The sequence below is a fragment of the Periplaneta americana genome, chromosome 7, assembly GCF_040183065.1.
Source record: "Periplaneta americana isolate PAMFEO1 chromosome 7, P.americana_PAMFEO1_priV1, whole genome shotgun sequence".
NCBI lineage: Eukaryota > Metazoa > Arthropoda > Insecta > Blattodea > Blattidae > Periplaneta > Periplaneta americana.
In genome coordinates, this window is record NC_091123.1 from 171,510,237 (window position 1) to 171,533,744 (window position 23,508).

General features: G+C 35.3%; 1 long non-coding RNA gene across 2 annotated transcripts; it reads left to right on the forward strand.

The window, feature by feature from the left end:
• Positions 1-690: 690 nt before the first annotated feature.
• LOC138703717 (uncharacterized) lies at positions 691-23,170 on the forward strand. 2 transcript variants are annotated; one of them, XR_011333243.1, is made up of 5 exons: positions 781-816; positions 10,573-10,710; positions 12,226-12,302; positions 12,678-12,705; positions 23,004-23,170. It is a non-coding gene; the product is annotated as an uncharacterized lncRNA (long non-coding RNA). The 2 variants fall into 2 exon arrangements; XR_011333242.1 differs by lacking the exon at positions 10,573-10,710 and having other exon boundaries at positions 691-816.
• The last annotated feature ends 338 nt before the right edge of the window (positions 23,171-23,508 follow it).

Genomic DNA, 23,508 nt, shown 5'->3' on the forward strand with positions numbered 1-23,508 from the left:
GTATTTTCCATTTAAGTTCAATAATGTATTCGTACTGTCTATGTTTCTACTATTATATTTACAACCCTCGTATATTAGTATTTTTAAATATTTTACCTTAAAATATGTATAAACATTTCATCATTTTCTTTCCAATTTTTTGACACCATTCTTCCACTTTCGGAAGGTTGAAGAATATACTGCATGTTTAATCATGACTCAATGAAATTAAATTTAGGAAATTAAAAAATTGGCCTACCAAATATTAAGTTAATTTACCACGAAGTCTATTCCAAGTCAGATTATTACGATGTAAATTTTAAAATGTATTAAACATAAAATCAGGCTACTTCAGTCGATAGCTTTTGGCAAACTGGAAGTGTATTATTTAATTCTGTACAATGTTTTGTTGGACGCATGAAAACGGTTCTTTCATTAATAATATTCGAAGTAAAATGAAATGCCTTTCGAAATCTATAACATAAGTTAAGAAATTTTTTAAATTGCGCAAATTTTGAAAAAAAAAAATCCGTGTCATTAAACCTCATGGAAGATATAGTTAATTAGTTCACGCGAAAATATCTACGACAGCGATAGGCAAATATTGAGAAACAAAACCAGTTGAAAAAAGAAGATAAAGAAAAAGATACATCAGTAATTATCCATTTAGATATAAAATTACTCGTTATGCCATTGCCATACTGATAGAAGCAAATTAGTAAGTTAAATGAAAGTATTGAAATCAGGTCAAATTTCACTGTTGCCAGTATATATAGATCTATACAAACTGAATTTCCACTAAATCGTCTTCACACTCCAGAACTAACACCAGTTGAGGTACGTATTGGGTAACTTGTTTCAGTTTTATTTCTTATAATGTTATTGGCAGAAGTCGCAGTTTAAACATATCGCAATAAGGTAAAGTTGGTAATATTGTGATACAAGTAATATTGTAATGGTTTGTATTTATTTTGTTTAGAACTTATTACAATTTTACTGAGTGAGAGGAAGATCGGTTTTTTTTGCGTCAACCTATTAAGGGAATGTTCGTGGACAAGTTGATGCCCAAATCCGATCCTTCTCTAGCTCTGTAAAATTGTAATAAATTGTCCAGAGAACTATCACAATATTACTCGTATCACAGTACTACCAACCTTTACCCTAGATGAGTAATGTTAAGATAGATAACGAAATCTGAAGGTGTAATGGGATAAGTAATGTTAAAATAGATAACGAAATCTGAAGATGTAATGGGACCATAAAGGTATAACTAGGGGAAATCTTACGGATGCCGTCTTTTTTAGAAACGGCTCTAAATTAGGCTCATAGGGGTTTACAATGAGGAATCTATAAGTTTCATTAGAAGAATATTTGTTGGATCAACAAGTATAGACTACTATCCATCCCCACCATGATTATGGTATATTAATACACTAGCCGTACCCGTGCGCTCCGCTGCACCCGTTAGAAATAAATATAAAGTAATTACATAATTAAAATAGGACGTTTAATCCAGGGAACATTCGTGTTTGATAGAAGGTTCATCCAAATAATTAAAATGCGATCATGTTGGTCCAGAGACACTCATTTGGTGCAATGACAATTCCTTTAACCTGTTTCTTAATTTTTATTACATGCAACCATAGTTTAATGAAGATTGACATAATTTAGATTTAATGTGTATATTTTGTTTTACTTGTTATAGGTTCCCATTGAATTATGGTAATAACTTAATTTTAACCCTTGTTTTCTACGTATTCAGTAAATGGCGCTTGGCCCACTATGGTTGTGAACCCTTCAAATAACTTAAATTATATTATATAATATTACATATTATATTATATTATATTGTATTATATTACATTATATTAATATTATATTATATTATATTATATTATATTATATTATATTATATTATATTATATTATATTATATTATATTATATTATATTATATTATATTATATTATATTATATTATATTATATTATATTATATTATATCAGAAGTTACTGTAATAACATTATAACATTATGTCCATCTATAGAAACTACACTTTCCAATGGTGAAATAATAATTAATTATATAAATCGGTTAATTTAGCTTCCGATATTACTTCATACAAACACAGAAACATTCTCTGTAGGCTATCTTTCATAGCTTTCGATTGTTGCTGTCCAAGGCCCCTTATAGACGAAGTCATTTGTTTTTTTAATTCATTACACGGCCTTAGATGGCAGTTATTTTAATTTTAAAACTCATTTATCTCATTAAATATCAGCCATATCAAACTTTTTCAAGGAATAAAACTTATCGGAAATTATTTTTAAAGAAACTTTTGTTATGTAACATTTTTCACAAAAATCAATAATAAGCGAGATATTTCGATTTATTTAATTCAGGCCCCCTTATAACCCCCGTTTTAAATAATGTATTTTGAATGCCATATAGCCTAAAATCTAAGTTACAACGAACTTAATTTATATGCCAATTTTCATCGAAAACCGTTCAGCCATTATCGCGTGAAAAGGTAACAAACATACAGATAGACAGACAGACAGACATACAAACAAAAATTTCAAAAAAAAGCGATTTTCGGTTTCAGGGTGGTTAATTATATATGTTAGGACCAATTATTTTTGGAAAATCGAAAATTACCAGAAAAATTTCGGCTACAGATTTATTATTAATATAGATATCTGGATATCTAACGTAATTTTATCTGCGGAATACAAATTGATGGCGATGGTGGTGGTTGTAGTACTAGTATCAATCTGTAATCTGTAACGGGTAACGGAGAATCAGGGTTCGATTCCGGAGAGGGAGCATGACAGACGGCTACCACATCCAAGAAAGACAGCAGGCGCGCAAATTACCCACTCCCGGCACGGGGAGGTAGTAACGAAAAATAATAATACGGGAGCGCATATTTCTGTACAGATTACTGAGCACAGGCCTATTACTGTTGAATCCCGGCCACCAAGTCACTCAACTGAGTGCGCTCCTTGTATAATGGCAGTTGACTTAATATAAAATGTCAACATACATACCCAACATGGGAATCAGGCCACAAAGGGAAAAACACTAGAGGGGAAGGGTTCGATCCGGTGCTGTGGATTGAGCTTCGGCGTAGCTCAATGGTGAGAGCGCTTGCTACGTAGACCAGGGTTCGATCCCCGGCGCCGGGGCGAATTTTTCTCCTCTAATACTAGGTCTAACGCTATGTTGACGTCAGTAGTGATGTGTGTTCATGTTCGTAAAATAAGGAAAGAATGGTAAGGCTGTATTACATGATATTTCCCGCTCCATGTTTATCATGTCGTAGCTCGTGTGATAGTTAATAAATCGCGCTCTAATTTTTTATATTTTTTTTAGCTCAATGTCTAAGGAAAGCACACAAAAGCAATTGGGAATGAAAATCTTTTCTGAAGAGTACGAGAAAAATACTAACTTCGATTTGATCTGTTCAAAATAAACATTTACATCTTCAAAATTTGGTAAGCGCGAAATTTTTATTTTTCACGTCAGATGGAGAGTAAAACCGAAAGAAATGTTGATAAAGAATGAATATTACTTTCAAACGTGATCGCCACTAAAAATCTTTACTGGTTTCCGAGTTACGGCGAGTTAAACAAAGGAGATTTTTCTCTTGGCGGAGTACTCACGATTCACTTTTTGTCCGTTATCTCAAAGAAAAATTATTTCCTGACCCTTTTTATACTTCAGCCTGAATAATTTATTCATCTTGAGATGTTCTAAGTATATGAATATCATCCACAGTGGTAAATCTCAAACAACATGTAATGTTTTAACACCGAATTTAGCCTACGGTAAACTTCGTCCACATCCACGTTATCCGCCTAGACTAGAGACAGAAGGTTCACTATTCAGCGAATTCCGAATCTCACCGGACCGGTGGACAACAATGACGTCACGCTGCAGAGGAATAGGAACAAAACTGCTGGAAGGATCGATGGCTGTCATGGCGACTGTGTAAGTTGTCTGTGCTACGCTAGCAAAATTTTGCGAAATTTCCGTACTGCCATCTCGTTCAAAGAAAAGAGAGCATAAACAATTTATTTCTTGAACCGGTAGTAATAACTGGTCCGTTGACATGTTCGCTTATAAGCCATTAACATATTGTTTTTACGTTGTGCTCATTACAAACAATACAGCAGAACACACCGCCATGACACAACAGTGCACGATGTCATTCGTCTGCTAATTCCCGCCCTATACAAGAACCAATCAGATTCACTGATGGCGGCTGATGGAGACTGCCACCACCTCTGCAAGCTGATGGCACCGATGCGACACCGGTGGAGCAACAGTGACTCCATCGGTGAAATTCGAAACACCGTGATGCCATCGGATTGCTCAGCGATGAGATTCGGAATACGCTCATTGTAATAACATGGATAAATATATAATATAATGCGAAACTGCGGTCAGCACCATCTAGGTTTGGTGATCTGAAATAAGGTGATCAGCGCCCGACGTGGTAGGTGGTGAACATTAGAACTACGTGTTGGGTACATTACCGAGAGTTCTCTATTTATCCGTTCGAGATATTGCTGTACGGGAGAGTCGAGGAGAGAAGATGGCGGACTGAAACTTACTAGAGTCCACGGCAATTCGGAAGGCGGGTTGTCTGCTAGCGTTTGCGTCGAGAGAGACAGATAGAGAGAGCAAGGCAGCGTACAACATTGCCACATCGTACTTCACGAGCACGTGCAATACAAATAGCGCAGGAGAGAATTTAAATTATCAAAAGACAATAATGACCTTAGCCGTTGATTACTGTAAGCATGACACCAAACAAACCCTCTTTCCTTCACTAACAATATTCTTTGCACGTTTCTCAATCCCACACCACATGCTTCTGCAGTCGTTTCTTGCACGTTGGCAACGTTGCTGCCAGCATCAAGATGGCCAGCAGCGTTCTGCTCGTTAACGTTTTTAAAATAATTATACACCTTAAACACTATTTTCAGCGCCTGCTTGTGTAATACTTGTCTTTTTACAGTCTCTTCTTCCATTTATTTACCTTACATACACACAGTAAATGTTAGTTTTACTTATTCAATGTATTGAAACACTCACACGTGAACAAACGAACTCGGGAAGTGCTTGTTATAGACTGATTCTGATTGGTTCTACTGTACAAGCTTGTGACGTCACATACCAAAAATGCTACGGCGCATATACTGGGTGTTCAGTTCAAAATGTGTCATGGCTCGCTGTATGCAGTCATGTGGCTAGCCGATGAGCCTAGAGAATTCAATCTTCCTACACTTCCACAGAGGTGTATAACCTAAGAGTTGCCTAGCAAGTACGGCGTTCATTCTGAAGAGTACGTACCAATACGTACGGTAACGCCAGTAGTGGCAGGAATGTGAAATGTTTGGAAATACGTACTGTCGGGATATGGGGAGAGGGTTAAGACGATTACTTACGTATTTGTTGACATTAACTTCGACGGTCAACATGGACACGGAGCATTTGATTTGTTGAATGTTACCGTACGCAACCGATGATAACAAATACCCTGTGTACGACTTGCCGGCTCAAAACAGAGTTCGAAAGAGGTTATGGAAGCACACAGACCGTACACGTTCTCAAGTTCAGATTGAAGAACGCCTTAAATAATAGGCAACTTCTCTAACATATAAACTGAAACTCGCTTCAAATCGGTGACCCAACAACAGTGACGTCATGACACACTTTGAAATGAACACCCAGTAGAAGCTAACCGCCTTCCGAAATGACGTCTAGTCTAATAAGTGAACATAAAGTGATACGTGTATGTATAAGCAGTGTATGTTAAACAGTGATGTTTATGGACGTTGTAAAAATAGTGTTGAATGTATTGTAGAGTAATAGTAATATAATAAATTGCACTATCTACGTAGTTCTTGCAGACTTTTCCATTGTGCTGTACAATAAATACCCAAAGAATACAATCCCAATTATCTAACCTTTTGCTTTATTTTTTGTCTCTGTCTGGTTATATTTTAATCGGGTAGTGTAAAACACATCGTCTCTTTTATCTTCCTGTTGGCTCCGTAAGAATTTTCAGTAGAATATGCTGTGATGAATAAAAATGTAAATGTTTTATTTTAAATTGGGTTAGTTTGAGAATGAGAATGAGAATGAGAATGAGAATGAGAATGAGAATGAGAATGAGAATGAGGGAGGTGGGAGGGAATACTTTCTGCACAGTTTAACATTTTCGTCACCAGGTGCGCTGCTAAATGCATGAAGTAATTACTCTTTTCGGTAGTTGGTGCACTGCTAGATGTAATAACGCCTCTCCCAAAAATAGATGGCAGCAAGATCAATTTCTACAACATCGCCTCTAGTATGTGTTACGGGAAACTCATTATGTTTCACATCCTATTATATATTTATCCATGATAATAACGTGAGGTGAATGACTCTGATTGGCCCTTTCATCCATAACGTCACAATACCGTTAACCATTTAGCGGACAAATAGGGCGCGAAAACTCTCTATTAACAACATTATGGTGGGAACAAGTGAGCTATATGCAATAGCGAAGGAAGGAACCTTCTGTTCGTCAGTCCACTTTTTTTTTTTTCGCTGACGTGCAGATAGGTTTCACGATATAACGAATGGCCTATGGGAAAACTAGTATTACTATTAGTAGTATTAGCATTAGTAGTAACAGTTTTAGTAGTAATTAGAGGTGCAACACCATTTCAGTGATACGCTTAAATTTTAGTCCAAGAATTGAAGAATGGAAGGCAAAATAACGTACGTGTAGGCCTACGTAAATTGATAAACGTTATAATATATTTTCTTACAAACAGCAGGGATTATTTAATTATTATTCTGCATACGTAGGCCTACTTCAGTCAGTTGATATTATAATATAATTTCTTACAGGAAGCAGATATTAAATAATTATACTGCGTACATAGGCCTGCCTTAATTTGTTGTTATTACAGTATACTTTCTTACGAAGAGAAGGAATTAATTGTCAATTATAGGTCACTCGTTACCTCGTGATCCAAATGCATGTGTGCGCCGTAACTTACAGCATGAACCTCATCATGGGGTAAGTGAGCTAGCTAGCAGCGAGTAGAAGTGTAGGGACCTAGGGAAGCTTCTCAGTGAACTTTCTGCTTCTCCTCATGCGCAGCTAGGTTTCACACATGATTCAATTTGTGGCTGGCTATAGTTATGCAGACTATATTCTCTGTGGAGACCCATTCTGTTCCTCCATTCACTGTTTGAGTCGCTTAAGAAACTTCTTGCCCCAGCAACTAAAACTTACCCTAGTACAAACCCTAGAAATGCCGCACTTCGATTATTGTGACGTTTTGTTAAGTGACCTAAGTTCTGAACTGTCAGTCAAGTTACAGCGAGTTCAGAATATGTGCGTCAGATACGTGTGCAACATCCGACGATATGATCACATATCACCGTCCTTCGCAAGTCTTTCGTGGCTCCGACTTAAAGAACGTAGAACTTTACACTCTTTGTCTTTACTCTTTCGAATTCTGCACACCTCAACACCAAATTACCATTCGTCTCGTTTCTCTTATCTATACTCTAACCACGACGTAAATACCAGATAACTTATCTGTGACACGCTAAGTATACCTCTTCATAGAACATCTCGTTATTCATCATCTTTTACAGTATCCATCTCGCGACAATGGAATCCCCTGTCACAAAGTATTAGGGGCTGCAAGACAATAAACACTTTTAAAAACAGCTTAAAAGATAACCTTCTTAGCATTTCACTCCAATCATACTGACTTAAACTATCACTGACTACATTGTTACTTCTTCCTTTAGACATGCATCCTGATAGTGCTGTATTTTCAAAATTGTCTCGTAATAATTTCTTTCTATTATCTAATATTATTTGAAATATATTAACATTCTATGTATTTTAGTTTAATTCTGCGACGTAGTTTGTATTTCATTGTTTAGTTAATAGTTCATAGTATTTTGTTGTTTAATTCGTAAATAACTCTTGTATACATGTACCTCTTATCTAAATCAAATTGTTGAATTCTTTGTAAGTTCATACATATGTATGTATACTTTTTGCTGGTTGAGTGGGAGAGAAGGACTTACGGCCTTAACTCTGCTAGCTAAAATAAATCATTATTATTATTATTATTATTAGTATTATTATTATTATTATTATTATTATTATTCGCTCTGTTGACCCCAGCTAGGGGAGGTACACGTAGTATTGGTCTCTAGTGTGTGGGGACCATTGCATCGTTCCCTTCTATACAGGTATTGTGTGTAAGTTCTGCAAAATGAGGGGGATAAACGAATAGCATATATGGAAATAAAACTAAATATTTTATAGGAGAAGAGTGCTAAGTTTGGAATAACGGTTAATTGTAAGGGAACAAAAAAGGTGAGGATAAATAGCAATATAAACCTCACAGGAATTTCCAAATAAATGGACAATGTATCGAGAATGTAAAAGAATTTCAATATTTGGGTAGTTTGTTGACAAAAGATGGTGGAACCAATGCTGATGTTAGAAGCCGTAATAGGAAAGCAAATGCAGCATTTGTACAGCTTTATTTGATATGCAAGATTTGATGGAAGTTCCACGACATTTCCGCACGAACGTAAATCAGAATATTTCAGAGCAATGTGAAAGCAGATCTTCTATATGCCTGTGAAACATGGAAGGTAATTTTAGAGATCTCTAGAAGTCTTCAAGTCTTTACAAGTCGCTGCCTTAGAATATCTAGTTGCCAAACACAATTTCGAATAAATATTAATGGGAAGAACACAAGAAGAGCAAACAAGTCTACAAATAAAACGAAGCAAGTGGAGATGGATTGGCCATACTCTTCGAAAAAGAAATTCTATTGAGAAAGAAGCTTAAAGATGGAACCCTCAAGGCAGCAGAAAGAGAAGAAGGCCAAAGGTTACCTGGATAAAAAAGCAGAAGAGGAACTACGAAAGGAAGGGATCATAGCCCGAAATTGCCAATATCGCTCAGAATACAAGACGATCGAGGAAGTTTGCTGAGGCCTTTTAATCCAGTGGGAGATATAGGATATGATAAAGATATATGTATACCAGTAGCGGCCTGCGGTTACAAAGGTTGGCAGTTCTGCATGAAAAATAGTGTATTTAGCAAACGCATGCTGTTTATTGCATCTAAATCGGATAACGCGTGTAATTACAGCGCCTTCTCGAAGTTGACTGTGCACCCGAAATTGTACTCCAGCCATCCGTGCGCTACACCTCTCCCACCTGGTACAACTAGTGACGTAGTGGAGATGTGCCCCACATGCTTTTCTAGTTTTTAAGTCAAATTAACTAAATCCTTCACTCCGGTGTTTGTCAATGTATTTTCTCCTCTAAACAGAATACACGGGTGGGGGAGAAAGCGTTTTCATGAGCGCAGCAAAAAAACAAATCGTTTCCATTACACATTTTGATATTAAAATGACTAGCAAGCTACATGATTTCCTCAACTTTTTCCAGAAATTTCAGTATTTAAATTTTGTGTAGGACGTCCTAATTTCTTAAGTTAACATGCAATTTCTCTTTTAATTCCGAAAAGGGTTGGTCGATTAGGTTTTCATTTCATTCATTTTTAATATAAAATATTTCCTTAGACACACTGACTAATCACATCACACCACCCACAGTACTATAACACTGGAACTGTAATGATATACAGTAGTCCAGAAGCCTATGTGTTCTAACGCAGGGCATAAAGAGATGAGGGTGTTGGCGGTTCTTTTGTATATTCGGAGAGAGCTGCTTCGGTTGCAGCTCTAATACAGTCTTATGGGACGGTGAAGAAAACCAGTTTTCTGCTGCCGACTACCCTACGTTGAGCTTCAGGAACTGCCGATCACAGATCCGAAAAGTACACTACAGCTAAAATTCTCGAGCAGTTCAAGGCTCCTACAGACAGTAAAATCTCGAATCGAAGGAGAATGAATTGGAAAAATAAATGAAACAATGAACTAGGTTACATAAAAGCACGTTTTACATTTTAAATTTTTTCAGGTCCATTTAAATGGCGGTTCTGCAGCTCTGCAGTTCTTATTGTAGAGCCGCCTCTGATGTATACAGTCAATGACCCTCAAAGGAAAAATACAAAATCGAATAAAAATAGCCATAAATCAGGAAGTTATAGAACTGGTCTCAAATTTTACATACTTAGGTACTAAAATCTCAACTATGAGCGCACAAACTGATATACTGTAGAAGAGAATTTACAAAAATATAATAAATTAAATGGTTGTATAAAAAGACATTTTGGGAAAGGTATGAGAACAGAAATTAAGCTAAGAATACATAATATTACTGCAAAACAAGTCCTAAAATCCGCAAGTGAAACTTGGGTCTTAAGAGCTAAAGATAAATCAAGAATAGAAGCAGCACATATGAGGTTCCTGACATCAACACTAGGAGTTACCCGAAGAGGTAGACTACGTAATAAAGATATTAGAAACCAACTACAACAGGAGAATATGGTGGAAGAGGTACAAAGACATCAGAAGCAATGGAAAGAACATGTATTAAGAATGAGTCCTTCAAGACTTCCACAGCAAGCTTTTTTTTTTACAGACCATTTGGAGGCCGAGACGTTGGGAGACTGGTGAGAAGATGGAGTGACCAATTTGACTGAAAACATTTAATTAGCCTCGGAACAGGTCGCAAAGGCCTAAACCGTGTTTAAGAAGAAAAAGAAGATATATGTATACAGTATGTAATGTTTTCACGTACAATGATGTAAAGATATTTGAAAACATTGCTTTTAAAAGCAAATAACTTAATTATATCAATGTATAATTGACATCATGGACCAACAGATCTTAATTTCAAAAAGATTTCACAATTGACAAATCCAATTCACAGTTAAGAATCCATCTCAATATTGCTCACGTATCCTATAATTTTTAATTAATTTAATATTTTGCTGGACCTTATTTTTATGTTTTAAACAAATACCTTCATAATAAGCATACATTATGCAAAAACAAATGCACTATATTCTGCATGTAAATATTGGACAATAGCATTAGAGAAAAAATAAAAATGATCAGATTTTTTGTGATATTAGAGAGTGGTGTGAATGCTTCCGACCAGAATACAAGGGCATTCAGCTACTGCAATAGACAACATATTCATCGGAAAAGAAAAAATAGGTAAATCTCAAACAACCCCAATAATTAATGGTCTTTCGGATCACGATGCTCAACTCGTAAGTATAAATATTAACTGGTTCTCAGTCAATAAATTAGTATTAAATTGTAACAAAACTAACATAATTCAATTTAAATCCTGTGCAAATTCAACGTCGCAAATTTCTAGCGCAATAATTAATAATAGATCCCTATTAGAAACAACAACAACCAAATTTCTTGGCTTAAAAATCGATAATGTGTTAAATTGGAAAAATCATATTAAAGAAATTACCCCCCAACTAAATTCAGCTTGTTTTGCTATTAGATCTATGCAAAAGATAGTAAATATCAATACCTTAAAAACTTTGCATACTTTGCATACTTCCACTCGGTAATGAGTTTTGGAATAATAATCTGGGGAAATTCCACAGCTAGTAACAATATATTTCTATTACAATAAAGAGTAATTAGAATAATACTAGGTGCCAAATCTAGGGATTCGTGTAGGGCTATTTAAAAAAAACTACAAATAATGCCCATGGCTTGTCAGTATATCTTTTCATAAATAGTCTTCCTCGTATGTAATCGTGAAAACTTTGTAACTAATTCAACAGTTCATAGCATAAATACACGTCAAAATAATGACTTTCATACTCCATCGGCAAGTCTATCGTGTTATCAAAAAGGAGTGCGTTACATGGCAGTAAAAATTTTTAATAGCCTCCCTATCGATATAAAAAATAAAACTCAAAACATAAAATTATTTAGGGCCAAATTAAAGAAGTACCTAATTTCTCACGCCTTCTATTCTGTAGGTGAATTCATGACATTCAATAACACTTCATGAAATTGATACTAAAACTATGTGTTGTACTAGTAGACTATATTGTAAATCTCGTCTGTATATATTTCATCTAGACTGTGACTATAAATTAAGATTTTATAATAGTATTAAGTTTTTTGACTTGTTCCATATTCTAGCTGTAAGCATGTATGAATACCATGGAATGTTAATAAATACAATACAATACAATACAATGCTGTTAATTGTTTAGCTATTTATTTATGTAATTATTTAAACTATTAATTGCAGGTACCTGAGCAAGAGTCCACTGTAAAATGTTGGCCACTCATCGTTTGTTCCTCTTTGTGTTTCTACTCATAATAATGGTAGGCCTACATTTTTAAATATTATATTTAATTTAAATAAAATATTGTACTTTTGTAATTTTTCCTGTTTTGAGATGCCATAACTACATTATGAAAATCAGCATGAAGAGAAATTAAAGGTTCATATATTCAGTTTTTTCAATGTTTCTTTGAATACAATGAATAAATTTCTAACTAACAACTTCTCTGTAAGCATCATTAAAAATAATAAAATATGTACTCGCAAAAAGTAAGAGAGATAAGTAAATAAGCACAAAGTAGGTCAATATATCAACAGTGATATCCCTTGTTCTCGAATAGCATTATATTTTAACTTTTGGTGAAACCACATGCAATGTTTGAATTAATATGTCACCATTTTATGAATTGTTTCAGATGCTTACCACACAGACCCTCGCTAAAAGTAAGTTATTTATTAATAATTTATTAAATGGCGATCTTACTCGTGTTAATTATGTAAGCATGTGCGGCTTACAGCTGTTTCGGTGCTACTTGACACCATCCTCAGAGCCTTCTGTGTCTCGGCGCCATCTCAACTTCGCTGCCTGTTGAGTGAGTGCGTTCATGTGATGAAGAGTTGCGTCAAATAGCGTGTGTGTTCTGAAATTGATCTGTGTTGAGAATTTGATGGTGTCAAGTAGCACCGAAACAGCTGTAAGCCGTACATGCTTACATAATTAACACGAGTAAGATCGCCATTTAATCAATTATTTATATTCAAGTGTTGAAAGTAGTGTACGAAAGATTCAACATGAAGTTATTTATTATTTGCATCGAACTCAGATATTTAAAAGAACCGATCATGAAATACATAATGAAGTTTCTGTTTGCATAATATGTAGCCAAATGCAAATATTAATAAATATATTGTGATTTTTTTTTTCAACTCAACAATAGGATTTTATTCTTCCAACAATAATTCTTTTCTACAATTCGCCTTAAACGCTCTCGTCAACAATTGGATTTTCACTCAACACAGTATTCGTTATAGCACTCCACCGACGACAATGACAATTTACTTGGACTAGTATGAACAACAATGAACTGTTAATCTTAACTAATATTTACAAAGCACTATTTACAAATCAGAACTATCAGCTCTCAGTTCACAGTTCTTCTAGCTCAGTCACTCGAGTTCACAGTATCTCGAACCACAGACCTTCAGAGACAGTCCACTGTACTCGAACTCAGGTCCCTCCAACTGCGGTCCACTGCACTCGAACTCAGGCCTTCGGATGCTGATACAGTTGCGGACGCACACTCGAGTCGAACTCCGGTACACAAGACTGGCTTGCTTGCTCTGGCTTACTCACTGACTGAATAACTGAAAACTCTCTGTCGTTCCTTCGCGTCAGTAATTTATAACCACAGCGACGTAGTCTCGAAAGTTCCACGCGTCTCTAGAGATGGCACTCCAGAAAAATCCAGAGCCCTCTCCTCTCTACCAGCACCAGATGCGCGTGCACTCTCTCTCCACTCTCTCGCCGCGTAGGCCCTTTCCCCTTACTTCTCTCCGCCGCGCGCCGTCCCCGCGCGATCTGCTTTCTTGCGGGACGCTGGTCGTGAGTTCGAATCTCACGTCGCTGTCACAATATATTTTTATGCTCGACCATGCCGAAATGTAGTAATTATACATATGGTAGCAGCCCCTTAATGGACCTCATTAAAGCACACCTATTCATTAAAGTTCAGGTTTTCCACCAATCAGAGAGCACCAATGTAGAAATATGAAAGAGCAAGTATCGATTATTCTCGGATATGCAATCGAAAGACAACTAGCGAAACGTCACGGAGGCTGGAAATCCAATACTGTCGCAGAAGGTTATGTTCTGTTACTATAATAATTAGCGTTAATTGTAAATCATATTCAAATAAATTCAATTTGTCATCTCGTTTTTCAATGTCTAAATCAATTTCCAGGTTATATCAAGATTAATGTTCATTTTAGTAATGCCGCACTTCGATTATTGTGACGTTTTGTTAAGTGATCTAAGTTCTGAACTGTCAGTCAAGTTACAGCGAGCTCAGAATATGTGCATCAGATACGTGTGCAACATCCGACGATATGAACACATATCACCGTCCTTCGCAAGTCTCTCGTGGCTCCGACTTAAAGAACGCAGAACTTTACACTCTTTGTCTTTACTCTTTCGAATTCTGCACACCTCAACACCAAATTACCTTTCGTCTCGTTTCTCTTATCTATACTCTAACCACGACGTAAATACCAGATCACTTATCTGTGGCACGCTAAATATACCTCTTCATAGAACATCTTGTTATTCCTCATCTTTTACAATATCCACCTCGCGTCAATGGAATTCCTTGTCACAAAGTATTAGGGGCTGCAAGACAACAAACACCTTTAAGAACAGCTTAAAAGATAACCTTATTAGCATTTCACTCCAATCATACTGATTTAAAATATTACTGACTACACTGTTGCTTTTTTTCTTTAGACATCATCCTGATTGTGCTGCATTTTCAAAATTGTCTCATAATAATCTCTTTATATTATCTAATATAATTTGAAATATATTAACATTCTATGTATTTTAGTTTAATTCTGCTACCCAGTTTATTTCAGTGTTTAATTAATAGTTCATAGTATTTTGTTGTTTAATTCGTAAATAACTCTTGTATACATGTAACTCTCATCTAAATCAAATTGTTGAATTCTTTGTAAGTTCATGCATATGTATATACACTTTTTGCTGGTTGTGTGGAAGAGAAGGCCTTACGGCCTTAACTCTGCCAGCTAAAATAAATCATTATTATTATTATTATTATTATTATTATTATTATTATTATAGATTATATCAAGGTCAATGACATTTGTTCCTCGGAAAAAAATCAATACATTCGCGTCTGCGCACATCTAAAATTTTTACGAGATATTGTACAGGGTCAGTTCCGCTCCCCAGTCAGATAAGAATAATATGAACACTTATGAATGATTTCAAGTTAGAAATATGGTCGAGCATAAAAACTCGTATGAAACTTGCCTATAATGATAATTAAGACGCTCGTATGAAAATTATGAAACTCGCTTACGCTCGTTTCATAAACATACTCGCGTCTTAATTACTACCATTATAGGCTCGTTGCATAATGTACTATTATACTATCGTGATTTTTGTTGTAACGGCAGCTATTGTTAATTGGAATTGTAAGTTAGATTGAATTCACAGAGTAGTTACTAAAGAAAATAATTGTTCAAACTCATAACATCACTACAATTATTGAGTTACATCCAATAAAATTCTTCATAACTTTTTAATATTTATGTCCACGGAAACATCAGAATCATAGCTTTCAATCATCTTACAGTACTATGATGTATCGGATGTATTATAACACCAACTTTTAATCATCTTTGCAGCAAAATAATACTCCCTTGAATGTATATTAGTTACATCGACCGTGCAATAGTACATTATGCAACGAGCCTATAATGGTAGTAATTAAGACGCGAGTATGTTTATGAAACGAGCGCAAGCGAGTTTCATAATTTTCATACGAGCGTCTTAATTACCATTATAGGCAAGTTTCATACGACTTTTTATGCTCGACCATATTTCTGACTTCAAATTATTCATATTATTCTTATCTGACTAGGGAGCGGAAGTGACCATGTGCAATATCTCGTAAATTGTGAGATGTGCGCAGACGCGAAAGTATTGATTTTTTCCGAGGAACAAATGTCATTGACCTTGATATAATCTAGAGAGTAAAATGAACATTAATCTTGATATAACCTGGAAATTGGTTTTGACATTGAAAAACGAGATGACAAATTGAATTTATTTGAATATGATTTACAATTAACGCTAATTATTATAGTAACAGAACATAACCTTCTGCGACAGTATTGGATTTCCAGCCTCCGTGACGTTTCGCTAGTTGTCTTTCGATTGCATATCCGAGAATAATCGATACTTGCGCTTTCATATTGCTTTCTGATTGGTGGAAAACCTGAACTTTAACGAACATGTGTACTTTAATGAGGTCCATTAAAGGGCTGTTACCAGGTGTATAATTACTACATTTCGGCATGGTCGAGCATAAAAGATAATAAGCAATTTGTGTTAAGTGAGTAACAAAAATCTCGGAAATAAAAAAGACTATTTCGTGCTCGTATTTTTTAAATTTTCCTCGATTTTGTTATAATGTACTCAACACTTTTGTATCGCAATATAATTTCTTACTGTGATTGAGGATTGTAAGAATGATTTCGGTATTCGAGAATTAGTAATAAATTAATAATTTGTAATAATAACAAACGGTGTTGAAACAACGTAGATCTAACGTTGTATTAAGTAAACTTCTATCACTATATTGTCGTGTATTTAGAGTAAATTTGTAAATTCTGAATATTAACGGCTTTTTCATCAATAATAATAATAATAATAATAATAATAACAATAATAATAATAATCATCATTTATTCAAATAATACATACATTAAAATATCACTGTTCCCGAAGGTGCATTCCTAGTCTTTGGCGGTCAGTTTAGTACTCATATATGCAAACATTTAAGAAGGTTATTAAAATCAATGAATTTGCTTTAAAATGTTTTAAAAACAAAATGTAGGCCTAGAATCATTTATTAATTACAATGAGTAAAGAATTAAAATAACAAACAAAGTTGAGAACCATTCAATAATTATTAATTAATATTAGTTAAGAATAAGAATCTGAACATACAGCAAAATGAAATATAAACATTTAGTGATTGTTGATTAAATTAGTAAGATTAAAAACAAATTATATAGCTATTATACCCTGTTTACAACTCTTATTTTATTATTAAACCTATACAGCCTTTATTTACTTTACAAATGTCAGGTTATGTTTGTAAAAAAAAAAAAATAAGAAAAAATGTATTTACAATATTATTACCGTTTTGTACAGTAACAAAAACTATGATTTGACCCAGATATATCACACCGCTCCTACCGAAGCTCGAGTTTACGTTTCCCCGCACCTTCATTCTTGCTAGATGCGCGCGCAACTCCCTCACGCGATCAGAATATTCCAGCATGGCGCCACAATACATAGTGTTCTGCGCAAGGGCAGGTCTATTCACATAAAACCCAGCTTTCACCAATCTATCCTATTTTTTGCCTTCCTCTTAGTCTTCGTATATGAGCCACATATCTTAATGTTGTCTATCATCTGATATCTTCTGTCCCGAACTCTTCTCCCGTTCACCATATATATATAATTATTTATCAATGAATATAAGTTTTGTGAAGTTGTTTCTCATATTATACCGGAAGTAGTAGTATAAAAATTATATTGTAGCCTATTTAGCCCCTCTTCAAACATTCTCTTACATCCTAGGCTTGCAGTACATAGAGCGAGTAAAGAAAATATTGAACTTTTGTATTTTACGTTTCTTACAAGTAAAACGAATGAAGAAATATAATAATTGATAAGTTTCTTATAAGTGTGATAGTAATACGTTATATTCTAGTCCTTTCCCCCCCCCCTCTCCTTCCGATTACAGCGAATAAGCTAAATTGCGAGAGTGAAATACGTCCCTTGCAGAGGTCTGCATCGGACGTTTTCGCTCGAGCGCCAAGTAGTTCATAGCATAATCCGATAGGTAGCGCACATGCATGATGGGTAAAATTGACACGAGCGATAAATCCTCGAACGGTATAAGCCGAGCGTTAGACATTCGTTCTTGTTACAGTGATGAAATGTGTAGTAACATCATAGATGTTTATTATTTCAAAACTTTGCACTGTTTAACTAACCTCTCCATAGTAAAACTACAAAACTTGCTTTAAAATGTAAAATAAATGTTGTAGGTAATTGTTTCCCCCCCCCCACACAGGAGTGATTTTGTTTTTGCCACATCTGATAGATGTTATTGGATGTAAATGTAATTATTATAAATGGAGAACACAATCACGATAATGCAAGAACCGTATCAAGTTTTCTAGTAAAAATAATAATAATAATAATAATAATAATAATAATAATAATAATAATAATAATAATAATAATAATCTCTAATAATTAGTGTATCAATCTTTGCGTCTGTAACAGTTGTGCAGCATGATTATTGGTTTATTATATTTTCTGTGACGTTATATCTGTACTAATATTGTTATTAATCTACTGCTATATCAATAATATTTTGTAAAACGTTTCTACATTGTCGCAGTATATACGCGGAACACTATGTATGGACCTATCATGTTATACATGTGGCAAATCAAATATTGAATAATTGAGGGCTTTGCCGGAAGAAAGGCGGATAGACCTATACGCCCTTCTTCAAGAAAACGGTTTAAAATGTAGTGAATAATTATAGTAGCGAAATTTTGTTTTGATTGTACTGTACATACCTGCAGAACAGGGCTGCGTGCGTGTATAACATTTTTTCAGGTGCGTTTTAAAATCTTAGCTTGCAGATATCTCAATTCGCCATATTGACGTATACGCCCTTTTTCCTGCAAACACCTCAATTATTAATTAGCAATAATAACTGTATATCGAAGTTTTTCAAACTATTTTATTTATAACTTCATGTTCCTGTTTTGGTACGTTCCATTGACTGTTTCAGTAAACGTTTGTCATAAACGCAGAAAGTAAAGCCTTATTTTTACCGTGTGAGCAAACCATATGTGTATCTTATCTGTCGCCTTCCATACAAGATAAGACATGTCGGTGAGATGACCTTGTACTGTGCTTCTACTTATTTCGAGCGTATCACGACCGATTGTATCTCACTCGAGGGTGCGACACTCGACCGAGTTCAAGCGAGCGATTTAACTCCAATGCAGCACTCTGGTCCCTTCACAATAGCGCTTTATCGACATTTTACTATAATAACGATAGGAATTAACAATTCGCTCTCTTGACTATATTAAATAGAAAACTAAACACAATAACAATATAAATGGTTCCTAAATAAAGTAGTGGCAACACTATCGGGAATGGGTCTTGCGCATTCCCATGCGATACGAGACAATTGGTGATCGTAGTTGGAGATACCGTCGATGTATCGAATGATAAAACCGGTTACTATGACAACAATTAATGTTAAATGGTTAAAATGTAGAACACTATTTTTACCTCCTCTAAAGCTAGTTTACTAAACTTGAGCAGCGATCGTGGATAAAATTCATTGTAGCCCTTGGTAGAAATTCACGCCAATGTCATCAAAGGCTACTTGAAGCCTATGCGATGCACTACCGTATCGGACTGTTGCAAGATGTGTCTCTGTATTTCGTACGGGTCGAAATGAGACGGCATATGTGGCTCGCACAGGTGGCCCGTCCAATTGTGAAAAACAAGTGCGTAGAACTGGGAGTCCAGGATCGATCCTCGGCGCCGGAATGACTTTTTCTCCGTTAATAATAAACGTTTACTTACTTACTTACAAACGGCTTTTAAGGAACCCGAAGGTTCATTGCCGCCCTCACATAAGCCCGCCATCGGTCCCTATTCTGTGCAAGATTAATCCAGTCTCTATCATCATATCCCACCTCCCTCAAATCCATTTTAATATTATCCTCCAATCTACGTCTCGACCTCCCCAAAGGTCTTTCTCCCTCCGGTCTCCCAACTAACACTCTATATGCATTTCTGGATTCGCCCATACGTGCTACATGCCCTGCCCATCTCAAACGTCTGGATTTAATGTTCCTAATTATGTCAGGTGAAGAATACAATGCGTGTAGTTCTGCCTTGTGTAACTTTCTCCATTCTCCTGTAACTTCAACCCGCTTAGCCCCAAATATTTTCCAAAGCACCTTATTCTCAAACACCCTTCACCTCTGTTCCTCTCTCAGAGTGAGAGTCCAAGTTTCACAACCATACAGAACAACCGGTATAGGTCGCGCCAGGGATTTTGGCAGATGGATTTTCTTAATGCAATCTGGAGAGCGAGTTCTCACCGCTTGCAAGATCGGCTGTTATCTCTGTCGCAGTGGAATGGGTAGGACATAAGAGTAAACATGCACGCCCGAGTATTTGTGCACTCTGGACAGTCACCTCCAAAAACGAAACAAATATTACAGTAGTCTATACGTGTCTTTGGTATTCCCAAGAAACTTGTTCGATCAATTAAAATGTGTCTCAATGAAACTTACAGCAGAGTCCGTATAGGCCAGTTTCTATCTGATGCTTTTCCAATTCACTGCGGGCTAAAGCAAGAAGATGCACTATCACCTTTACTTTTTAACTTCGCTCTAGAATATGCCATTAGGAAAGTTCAGAATAACAGAGAGGGTTTGGAATTGAACGGGTTACATCAGCTTTTTGTCTATGCGGATGACGTGAATATGTTAGGAAAACACGGAAATTTTACTTGAAGCAAATAAAGCGATAGGTTTGGTAGTAAATCCCGAAAAAACAAAGTATATGATTATGTCTCGTGACCAGAATATTGTACGAAATGGAAATACAATCTGTTTTATATATGGAAATATATATGTATATGGAAATATGTTAATCCTTAGTCAATAGATAAGACTGAGTTTTACGAAATACGAACATTAAGGGATGGAAAATGGGAGGCAGTAATGATCAAAATAATTATACTGATTTATTTTTTTAACCAGCAGACGTGCAGCCTTTAAATTTAAAACAAAGATTCACTCATCAAATTGGGTTAGACTATTCATCTCATCTCTCAGAATTGTTTCTAAAATGTATAAAGAAAGTAAAAAAATTCAATTTCATCTTAGCTACCTTGAAATAACTTCAGTTTTTTTGTTTTTTTTTTTTTTTTTTTTTTTACTTCCGAGCAGAGAGGAGAGAGAAAGAAGTGGCGATTTCGAAAATTCACTGAACTATATTTAACTAGAGACGTAAAATTTAAAATGAAGGTTACTCTCTACAATATTGGTTAAACATCCTTAGATTTTTAAATACCATATCCTAAGCCCCTGGTAGAGGGGCAGAGAAGGCCTGACGGCCTTATCTCTACCAGGTTAAATAAATAAATCTAATCTAATCTAATCTAAGGTACTGATGAAAAGGCAGAAGGGAGTGAGAAATCTCATGTCATCCGATCTCGATGAAAGTCGATATTTGGGGATCTTTGCGATCACAGAATACGAATAAGGTATTATTTAGTCAGACTTTGTCCCTAAAGTGGTGGAGTGGGACAAAAATGGGTGAAAAATTAAATTAGATATCTTAGGGTTTTTCGAGACGAAAATTACGAATAATACAATTTGTGCGAATTCAATTTGGCAGTTCCAGTACTATGAATTGTATTTTAAAAAATTAAACATCGGATATCGCACAGGTAACACATGTACAGTATTTAAGGGGGTATGTAACACCTTTTGATAGTAGGCCTATACATTTAGTAAAATCCAAAGTGTAATTTCTACATATTCTGAATGAATGTTGTGCTGGAATTTAGTATAGTCATCAGCCAATACCTCTAGAATAATAAACAACTTTTTAGAATCCATAAAATACAGTATTTATTGTGAATGGCAATTATATTTTTCAATTGGTGCAATTTGTGCAGGGAAAATTGGTTTCTCCGATATTTTGTACGATTTCGAATATTTTAAAATGTTTTCTTCTCTGTTCTATTCACAATGTGCGTGTGAAGAAATTATTGCCCTTGTAATATCCATTACAATCCTATTTATTGTACTCTTATATAAATCTAACTTGCGCAGCATGCAATTTTATCCAATTAACCAAATTATATTTTGATTATTAAGAAGAATCGTAATTTTATTAACTTCAATTGTAGCACCACCAGTAGACGATCCCTAGATTATTACTGGGCAAATCTTGTATATTGATCTGGTAAGGGTAGAATTTTTTTTTTTTAAATTAAGAATTAATTTAATTTAGAAAATGTAGGAGACGTATTGTAAAATCGTTGTGAACGGCAGTCATTGACATTTATTAACGGTATTCTTTGAGTAGGACTGTACCGTGGTGTGTTTCATAATAAGGATAATTGATATGAGCTGCTGTTATGAAAATATGAACGACTCAGAATGTTATCGCATCTCATTCTCGCAGCTTACAGAAACAATATTGGCTCGCCTACTGGAAATGTCATCGAGGTCATCTGCCAAAATCGGTGCCTCCGACTATAATATAACTGTTTTATAAATTCTAACTTTCAGATTATGTGACAGCAGACTAGATGATAAAAGCTTCTCAACCGAATAATAACACGCATTTCCCATATCTATTCTGCGTTTAATTTCCTCCCGAATGTCATTTATATTTGTTACTGTTGGTCCAAGACATTTGATTTTTTCCACCCCTTCGAAGGATAAATCTCCAATTTTTATATTTCCATTTCGTACAATATTCTGGTCACGAGACATAATCATATACTTTGTCTTTTCGGGATTTACTTCCAAACCGATCGCTTTACTTGCTTCAAGTAAAATTTCCGCGTTTTCCCTAATCTTTTGTGGATTTTCTCCTAACATATTCACGTCATCCGCATAGACAAGAAGCTGATGTAACCCGTTCAATTCCAAACCCTGCCTGTTATCCTGAACTTTCCTAATGGCATATTCTAAAGCGAAGTTAAAAAGTAAAGGTGATAATATTTGCATAGATTAAAGACTATTGTTAAGCGAGACCCTCCAAAATTTGAAATAAATTCGCCATCATAATGGTTGATATAGGCTAAATGTTTTGAATTCTCAGTTTTATACTACTAATATGCTCCTTCATTTTTTCACAGTGTCATGCATCAAGAAGAAGGATTGCACTTTGGGCTATTGCTATGCAAGTTCCGGTTGTCCAAGTGACTTATGCTTCTGTATGGCTTTCCGATAATTTGTTCATGTACAGAATGTAATACTTTAATTGTACCATTAACCTGTACTAAAATAATCCTACTAAATATTGTATTATGTTTATTATTTAATTGCCTTAGCAATCTGGCTCCGTCAGTACGTCTGTAACTTAAATTTACACAACATACCCTTCACATTCCACATAGGCCTACTTACTTACTTACGTGTGGCTTTTAAGGGTACATACACGTTGGAGCGACGATAAACGATAAAAGAAGCAGCGATGCTATATCTGAGAGAATTGAAGCATGCATTGTCATTGAGGGGTGCATATTGGAGTAACGATAAAAGCGAAGATACACGATAAAAGAAGCAGCGATGCTATATCTGAGTGAATTGAAGCATGCATTGTCATTGAGGTGTGCATATTGGAGTAACGATAAAAGCGAA